The sequence below is a fragment of the Grammomys surdaster genome, unplaced genomic scaffold (genome assembly GCF_004785775.1).
Source record: "Grammomys surdaster isolate TR1022 unplaced genomic scaffold, NIH_TR_1.0 127, whole genome shotgun sequence".
In the NCBI taxonomy this organism is placed as follows: Eukaryota; Metazoa; Chordata; class Mammalia; order Rodentia; family Muridae; genus Grammomys; species Grammomys surdaster.
Genome location: NW_021604585.1, coordinates 6402901 through 6412997, shown reverse-complemented (window position 1 = coordinate 6412997; position 10097 = coordinate 6402901).

Genomic DNA, 10097 nt, shown 5'->3' with positions numbered 1-10097 from the left:
GTGGTGACTTCATGCCAGAAGGCCCAGAATTCCCACTACCCCTAAACACCACCACCTGCTGGCCCTGAGGTCACTTGAATTTGTATAACCAGGCTTACACTGTCCAGAGCTTATTTTGAGCAGTCTGACTTAGATCATGAGGCACGGTTAGCCCCTGACTGACATTAACTGTGAAGGCTCTCAGAAAATTAAGTTACTAAGCAAATTAATGACATGGGGTGGTACATAAAGGAGTCTCCAAGCATTCATGGAGCATACACGGGAGACAGAACTGTCAGCACAGCTGGAACCTCTGACAGTGACAGCTGGGAGACAGCTGGTGGCCTGAGGCAAGGACCCTCAGTTAGAAGAGGCGGGACTTCAGTCCTGGCTTTCCCCTTACTAATGACATGGCCTGGGGCATCGTTTTCACACTCAGCTCAGGTGCCTGGTGTAGTACTGGTAATAAGCAGCTGCTACTGTCTACTGAGTGCCCGGTACTCGCAGAGCCGCAGAGCCTTGTGGTGTACGTGCTGTGAGTATGTCTGTGCTGCGTGTGTCATCATGTCACACCCTAATCGTTTCCCAAAAGCAACTGAATCTCTTGTGTCCTGTACAAAATCAGTGGCAGGGCCAGGATTGACCCACAGACCCTCTCCCTCCTGAGCACACACCAGTACCCCTTGCTGCCCAATGACACCTACACCTGTGCAAGGGGTTGTAAGGATTAAAAGGTGTGGGTCAGCATTTGTCAAGTGCTACAGATGTTTACTACGGTGACAAGTGCTGCAATTTTTTTTAAATTGACACTTCACCTAAAAGTTACCAGTTCAGTTTGGCCTCTTCCTAATTCTTTCAAATTAGGTTTTTGTTTGGTTGGCTTTTTTCTTTTACTCCCCCTAGAGAGTGTGTGCAACCCGGAGCTGGAACTGGCCCATTCTTGGTCCTATAGTGCCCTCTGCTGGCATCTAGGAGAACGCAGAAATTCCCATAAGTAATACTGCTGGCTCAGACCCATCAAATGACTTGGCTTTACAGCTGCTGCTACAGGGTACTAGGGCACGAGATGCAGGAGATTCTGTCCTCGTCAGCCTTGCCCTTTCTAGTTTAAGTGTAAGGAAAGTGGAGAGAGCCGAAGGCAAGGTGACCTAGATTTCATTTAAGACAGTGTAGACCAGAATCTTCTACCCAGCACTTGCTAGGTGTAACATCACAGAGATGAGGCTCAAAGGACACTGTCATCACTTTTCTCAGAAAGCCGTAGTGAACCCCAAAGCATGAGGCCAATGGTATTCCGTGTCATAGAACATACTGGTAAATGCTTATTAAAGGTGGCTCCAGCACGGCTAAGCCCTAATTTATACTGTTTGCCAATGTCTGTGGTGTAAATACTCTCGTCATGGTCAATTACCAGCTACAAACATAATGATTCACAAGCCTTTTGAAGATTTCACAGAGTGACCTCTTGCAAGCTGCAGAAGCTAACACTAACATGCTTTTTTAAAAATATATATATATGGGGGGGGAAGGGGTGTGTGTGTACATATGAATGCAGCATATATGGGGTGTGTGTGTTTGTGTACATATGAATGCAGCATATATGGGGTGTGTGTGTGTGTGTGCATATGAATGCAGCATATATGGGGTGTGTGTGTGTACATATGAATGCAGCTACTTCTGGAGGTTGGATGCACCATATCTCCCTATGACTGGAGGCACAGGCAGTTGTGAGCTGTCTAGGATGCTAGGAACTCACCTCAGGTCCTCCGGCTCTGTCCCACCCAAAGGTCTTCTTCACTGTCCTGTCACTCTTCCTTCCTCCATCACCCCTCCTTCCTCCCATTTGCTCTTCCTTCCTCCCCATCACTCCTCTGTCCTCCCTGTCACTCCTCCTTCCTTCCTGTCGCTCCTTCCCTGTCTTTTTCTTGTCTAACCAGCTGAACAGCAGACTTGGGAACACTGTGACATCTCTGAAAGCAAGCCTCCTTCTGCCCTCTGTCTCCTTGCCTCAGCGCTCAATTCCCTGTTCTCCTTTGGTTCACAAAAGTCCCATCCCAGCAGGGGGCCTCTGTAGGAACCCGGAGACTTCCTGATAAGAGAAATATGACCAGCCTTGAACCATACCCTTCTTACTTTATCCAGCTCAGGTGGATGGGAATCCTGCCTTGGTACCAAAGGAAGAGTGTATAGGGTCCAACCACAGCCTTGGGGGGCAGTTTCCAACTACAGAAACAAGTCAGCTGAGCAAAACCCAGCTCCCAAAAGCCTAAGACACCTGCTCTACTGATCCTGTGCTTTCTATTCCGCTGGCAAATCATTCCAGGGCTGGGGGGGGGGGGCGCAGGGGAACCAAACCACAGAGTATGATGACCCATGACCCACCGACCAGCAGCCCACCTGGGGTTGGCATCTCCTCAGATTTCCCTCTAAAGGTGTCATTCACACATCCCAATCTTCCACTGACCCAGGTACCCATGAAACCTGTGGGCGGGTAAAACCATGCCAGGAAGCTCAGTGGACAGAGTGTGTTAAGACCCAGAGACTCGGTGGGCACACACCTGAGACTTAGGCGACTCCTGACTCCCTGCCAGATTCCTGACCTAGAACATGTGCCACACTCCCCACTTAAGGAACCATGACCTGTGGTCACGTAGGCTGGGAACAGAGTTCTGCAGGCTAATGAGGTACCTAGAGGCCCTGAAGGCTTAGCCAGTAAGCTTCCCTTCCCAGACTTTCCTCCCGGCTAAAGGCATTTAATCTCAGGTTCACCCAGAGAGGTACGGTAATCATTCATTTTCCGCCACAAACAGTCAATAAACAGTTTAGGACCATGGACCGTCTCTTTCATCAAGATCCTCCGTGGGGAGTGTGGAAAAGGCCTTTGCCTACATAGGCTGAGCTAAATCTCCTGAAGAAAGCCCATCTGCGCTCCCAGCCACAACCGCCACCAAGCTAAGGACAATCACCACTGAGACAAGCGGGAGCTCCCCCATCCTTGGAGCTGTCTCCTGAAGGCTTGGTGGAAATGCACGTCAGAACACACTGCTGAGAGACTCAAGCAAAGGCGAACACGGAGAGAAATTCAGAATCAGTGTTGAATATATGCTATATTTCTACCTGAGAAAGGCCTTAGGCAGCCTCTCTCTCCCTCTTCACCCGCCTACCCTCTCTCTCCTTATCCCTATTAATTCCTACATCTCCTTATAATCATTGTGGAAACGTGGAAAAAATGCATTTGAGTATATGAAAAATTCAAGTGCCCATAGTTAATCCACATTGGGGTGTTTTTCCTGGGATAAGTTTAGTTGATTACATTTGTTCTTTGACAACTTCATACCTGTATGCAGTACACTTTCTTTCCTCTCATCCCTCACCCTCTCCTAGTCCATGCCCTCCCTTGTCCTCTCCTCCCCATCCCCCTCCTCCCCACCCCCCTCCCCCCCAATCCCCCTCCTCCCCATCCCCCCCCCCCCCCACACCCCCTCCCTTGTCCTCCCCTCCCCATTCTCCCTCCTCCCCTTCACCACATGCCTCTTTGTTTTGTTTTGTCATCCATTGATTTTTAATCCCACAATTAATGGCCACAAGTATGGAATGCACCACTGAAGCCTGACAGGAACTTTTTCCCTGTATGATATAAATAATATGTCTATAAAAATAAGAGAGATCAGGTGTGATGGCACATGGCTGTAACCCAGAACCAGGAGGTGGAGAGAGAAACACCATTCCAAGTTCAAGGCCAGTATAAATTCCATAGCAAGTTCTGGGGTAGCCTAGCCTGGCTGCAGATTGAGCCTCTGTCTCACGGAAAAAAGAAAGGAAGGAAGGAAGAAAGGAAGGAAGGAAGGACCTTTGAAAAGGTATTTTCCTATGGATCATCTATGAAAATCCAGAGATGTCCAGGTAGACCAGCAATGCAAATTTGTATCTAGAAAACATCTCAGTATCTACAAACACTTTTCTATTAATGTTATCAAGTGTCCTTGTGATTTCCCTAAACAAGGTGGGTTTTTTGGCTGCTAGAAATTGCTTTGTGAGTTCCATGTGGTGATGCATGCCTGCAATCCAGCATTCCAGAGGTGGAGGCAGAAGGATTGCAGGCTTGAGGCCTACTTGAGATATAAGTGATACCCTGTAGCAAAAAAGCACAGACACATACACACACACAGAGAGAGGGGGGGAGAGAGAGAGAGAGAGAGAGAGAGAGAGAGAGAGAGAGAGATCACAAAAACACATGCAATGTCTGAGTCTGTTCTTCATTGTAATAGTAACAGTGGGGACACACACACCCGACTTCAGCCTTGACCTCTCCAAGATCCCAATGCAGCCATAGAGAGGGATAGAATTCAAGGGCTCAAACCCTTTGGGAAGGACAGCACATGTTCACATTGCTTTAAATGCACTATTGGGAGAACACGTTCTAACAGTGAAGCCCCCTTCATTGGCTACATGCACTAAAAAGCTTGTGGCTGAATCTTGCCAGACCAGATGTTTCGGACCAGATGACAGTGGCACTAATGAGTGCTCCTCTCTCAAATGCCTACTGAGGACTTGCAGCCTCATGCCCTGCTGCTTAGCCCTGCTTCTCCAGACATTTGCAAAGGTCAAGGAGCAAAGTACACTCACACCCTTAGTCCTCTCTGCTGCTGAAGAACTCTCTATGGCTTCTACCTCCAAAGAGAATGGCTTAGCACCAACCAGTCCTACCTGGTTCCTTCAGGCCTTCTCTGGGTATGGAAAGTTATCTGGGGTCATAAAAACCTGGCTTTCAGGCACAGGTTCCCTGGGCATTGGAGAACATAAAACCCACCACCTAAGGAATCTCCTCAAGTCACCCACCATGAGGCAGACCACAGCAGAAGGTAGAGAAGCCAGGGTTCCATCCCAGGCACCAGAGCCAGTTCACCACCACCCTGCACATTATAGGCACGGGTGAGCAGACTAAATTGAGGTTAAAAAAAAAAAAAAGACTGAGTTCTTTCTGCCCTGGACCTCAATGACTCACCTAACGTTGCTTCCAGCCTCGTTTGGTTGTGTAGAGCCAGTCATTTCTCAACGTGCATGGCTAATTGGTCTGATTCCACTGGGCTCTGTTCAAATTCTGTGATACCTCCCTGAGCTCACTCCTACAATATGAGGACTCAAAGACAAGACATACATTTTGTTCTCTCTCCAGTGACATTTTTAAAGTATATCCTACGTTGGAATAAGGAGATATGGGGTTGAGGTAGCCTCCAGGAATCAATAAGAACTCAGCAAATCTCTTGAATGTCCCTGAACTTTGGGCTACCTCCCACTATTCAACATGCCTAATTCATCACTATTAAATTTGGGTGAGTGAATTATTATAACACGTATACACAGTTCTCAGGCACTTGATGACTAGAGGTGATAATATTTATTGAAAAATAAGATGTTCTGTGTAACCACAAGACAATCAGGGCTGAAGCCATACAACGAAATTCAATTGTCTAAATTCAATTGAATTCTGTCATTATTCACAGCTAGAGTTTATGACTTTGAGCGAGTCACGCTAGAACTCCAAGCTGCAGCTTCTCGTCTGATAGGAGGGAAGGTTAGCCAGGATAGTGGGACAGGAGTAGAAACTTTGAGGGGAAAGAATCTTGTGTATTAGGATTATGCTTTGTGGGGAACTGAAAGCCATCGAGTATTTCTGGAGTGTAATGCGTCCTAACAAGAAACTGGATCAGGGGCTAGAGAGATGGTTAGTCAGCAAAAACATGGCATGCAAGCTGGGAGACCTGACGAGTTTGGATATCTAGCACCCAGGTAAGACTGGGAGGAAGGGGAGAAGGGGAGGGAGGGTGGAGAAGTAAGAGGGGGAAAGGAGGAGAAGGAGACACAAAGAAAGAAAACGAGGATGGGGAAGGAGAATCCAGGCAAAGTGGACTTGGTTGAGTAACTTACATGTTAGTCCAGACCCAGAAGGTCTAAAATAATATTGATTAGCTGCAGGTTGGTCTTTAAGTTAATTAAAATTGAAGTGAAATTAAAACTTACTTCCATAATCACATTTACACCGATACATCCCAAGTGCCCAGTAGCCTCACAACCAATGGCTGCCATGTTTTAGGTGTTTCTGTTGTCTTGCTCTTCTTGATTCTCAGGAGTCCTCGGAGGGATTTTTAACAGAAAGACGGGACCACATGTCCATTTTAGAAATACCACACCCAAGCGCCATGAGTGTGTCTGGACACAGCAGACTCCTGACAACTGTCCTAATGGGAAATGTGGCCATCCAAACACAGACATGACAGTAGGATTGGAAGAAAGGGGCAGCGTGCAAGGTCACTTAGATGGTAGTAGACTTTGGTGGCAGGGGCATGCAGAACTTAAAGAAAAGTCTAAGTCTGTGCATTTCTGTGAAGGACAAGTCAAGGTCAGCGGCTGAAATCTGAATGGATGACTTGAACAGGCTATCTGTCCTCTATAGAGTTGTTGCCTTTTTCATTCTATGGGGTGGGCTCCATATGTGAGCATGTGGTACTAGGAATTGGATCAAGGACCTTTCATGTGCAGCCTACCACCGAGCTTCAGCCCTGGCCTCTGGAGCGGTGACTTTTCTAATGATGCTTTTTTAAATGTTTATTTTTTTTTCTTTTTCCTGTGCTGAAGATTAAATTCAGGGCCCTACACATGCTAGGCAAGTGTTCTGCTATTAGCTACTCCTGCCCCAGCAGCTGAAATGCTCAGACTTTTATTTCAACTCACCTTTATCTAAGTACCTCTTTATTTTAAACCATACATCAACTCTTAATAACAAAATGTAAGCAAACTGTCCCTATACGTTAACAGCTCTAAGAGTCCTAAGGTAGCTCTTTGTCATGTTAGCTAGCAACATTCAAGAAGAACAATACTCTAAAGCTTCTCTCTAAGTATCCACATTTATTGAGTGACTGCCATTTATAAGACATCGGTGATTCAAATGAGCCAAGTGGGGCTGGAAGGATGGCTCAGAGACTAAGAGCACTGGTTGTTCTTCCAGAGGACCCAAGTACTTTTCGCAGAACCCAACAGTGGCTCACAACTGCCTGTAACTCCAGTTCTAGGGGATCTGACTCCTTCTGAACTTCTCAACCACCAGACATGCATAGGTTACACAGATATACATGCAAGCTAAATCTTCATACACATAAAAAATAAAACAAGAAAAGATGAGACAAGGGAAACATGGTCTCAATCCTTGAATAGAAAACACCTCAAGTCAAGAAGTGCAGAGCATCCCCCACAACACACTCTTGGCTACATTTTCTGTCCAAAAATGTGATTTATATTGACCTACGACTAGTAACAAAACTACTAAGTGGCCTCAGAAAGTTCTGGATTTGTACATTTGAGGGTAGCAAGAATGTCATCTCTTGGAAAGATCCTACACAAGATGGATATGACTGAAGAGATTTGCAATCAGATGAACCTGGGGGTGAAGCCTGCCTCGGCCATTTACAGCACCAGATACAAGCACCACTACTCTGTAAGCTAAGTAATAGTTCACCTAGTAAGATCAGTGTGGAAATTAAATATGTTAACTATCTGAGAGGAACACAGAAGAGGCTGGTCCTGGAGTGGAGGCTCAGGTAAAGTTTGCATAGTACATAGGACCAGAGTTCAGCTCCCAACACCTATGCTGGACACATCTCTCAGCCTTGGAATTTTGTTTTCCTATAGAAGCTGTGCTGCGTGCTCTCTGGAGTTTGGTGGGAGTGTCTGTTGGCACACAGTCTGTTTCTCCACCCATCCTGCAGTAGCTGGGCGTGCACGCCGAGCACATTATCATCTCTGTCTGCTGATGCCTGCCACCGCGGCTAAAAGTAACAGATTCAAGGAACACAAGACCGCAGTCCGATTTACTTGTAGCAAAGAGAAATGTGCAGAGTAAAAATAGATTACTAACTAGCCTCAGATTATTTTTACATATTTTTATGTATCCCTCACACAGCTAAAAATCATGCTGTGGGAAACCCGAGTGTTGGCCATCTGGCTGTCTTCAAGTCTCCAGCAGGCACTGTTCCTAGCATGGTTGAAAACTCAAAATGTCTACATGTTTCCATGGCTAGCTCTCAGCAAGTTTCTTGTTTATGATGAAACTTCTTCTAGGCTTGTTTCGTAATAACTGCTTTGTTCCTTCAGCTGGACAAAGAAATCTGTCCATTGTGTTTGGAATGTGCCACCACAACCTGGCTCAACGCAAGCCAATTCATGAACCAGCTTTTGGCCTGGCATAGAAAGAAAGGTGTGGGGATAGCTTCTAAAAAGTAAATAGGAAGCCGGGCGGTGGTGGCGCATGCCTTTAATCCCAGCACTTGGGAGGCAGAGGCAGGTGGATTTCTGAGTTCGAGGCCAGCCTGGTCTACAGAGTGAGTTCCAGGACAGCCAGGGCTATACAGAGAAACCCTGTCTCGAAAAACCAAAAAAAAAAAAAAGTAAATAGAAGTATCCAGGTGTGGTGGTGCATGCCTTTAATCCTGGCACTCAGACCTCTATAAGTTGAAGGATAACCTGGTCTACGTAGCAAGTTCCAGGCTAGTCAGGGCTGCAGAGTAAGACCCTGTACCAAAAATTTATAAATAGATAGATAGATGGGTGGGTGGGTGGGTGGGTGGGCGGACGGACGGACGGACGGATGGACAGACAGACAGACAGACAGATAGATAAATGTGAGACATCAGTGAGATTGTATTCAAGAATCCAGTGTAATCCACAGGGCTCCAAATTACTCAATTTATCTTTAATGTAACAAAATAAGCTATATTTGTTAACACATCATTGTGACCAAATATCTGATAGAAATGGATTAAGAGAAGAAAGATTCATTTTGGTTTCCGGTTCCAGAAGGACTCAGTTGATCATATTGGGGAAGTGTCACAGAGTCTGTGGCAGCAGGAGTGTGTGGTGGTGGCTACTCAGATTGTGACAGACCGAGGAGCAGAACAGCTGGAACTAGGTGCAGATAAAGATAAAGGTCAGAGGCCTAGCCCACAGTGGCCCATGTCTACCTCTTAGGTTCTAGCTTCCTGGGGTTCCACAGACCCCCAGTACAGTGCTGTCAGCCTGGGAAGACACAGTCAAATATGAAAGGAACATTCCAGATGTCAATCATAACATTCTATCCCAGCCCACAAAGGCCTGTGGCCATCTCATTTTTCAAAATACATTAAGTCCAGTCTCAGAAGTCCTGATTGTCTTAAGGTTCTAACACTGTTCAAAAGGCCAAAGTTTCCTGAAACTCAAGGAAATCTCTTAGTTGGGAGTCTCTGAAAAACCAAAAGGAAGCTGATTGGTAGTGCTACATACCTTTAATCCCAGCACCTGGGAGGCAGAGGCAGAGGCAGGCAGAAGTCTCTGTAAGTTTGGGGCCAGCCTGGTCTACAGAGTGAGTTCCAGGGCAGCCAAGACTACACAGAGAAACCTCATCTCAAAAAGAAAAGAAGAGAGGAGAGGAGAGGAGAGGAAAGGGGAGGGGAGGGGAGGGGAGGGGAGGGGAGGGGAGGAGAAGAGAAGGAAAGGAAAGGAAAGAAAAGAAAAGAAAAGAAAAGAAAAGAAAAGAAAAGAAAAGAAAAGAAAAGAAAAAGAAGGAAGGTGCTTCCAATATGCAACGGCACTGGATAAACCGTCCTGCTCTAAATGCAAAAAACCAGGATCACAAGCAGCTATTGGACCAAAACAAGAGAAAACATGGCAGAACTCACATCCGCTCCTACAGCTCCATAGCTGACCTTTGGTCGACCTACAGCACACATGGCCTCCCTGTGAGCCAGCCCCCCACCTGTCACCTGCAGCTTTCCTCAGCAGACATCCTGCATCCCTGATGTCGCCAGCCTCCTGAGATCCTCAGCTTGAGAGGAGCCCCCTTAGATCCTGGATGCAGCCAGTTCTGAGTACTTGTACAGACAGCCCTGGGAAAACATTTCCCTAGGGCAGCCATTTCTCAGTAGGGCACACCAGCAGCAGAGGAGACACTCCAGAAGGCCTTCCAAATGATGTTTGTGTTATGTCATCATTGTGATAAAATACTATGACCAAAATGAGTTTATAGATGAAAAAATTACTTTGGCTTATGATTCTAGTGCAGTGGTTCTCAAGCTTCCTAGTGTACAATT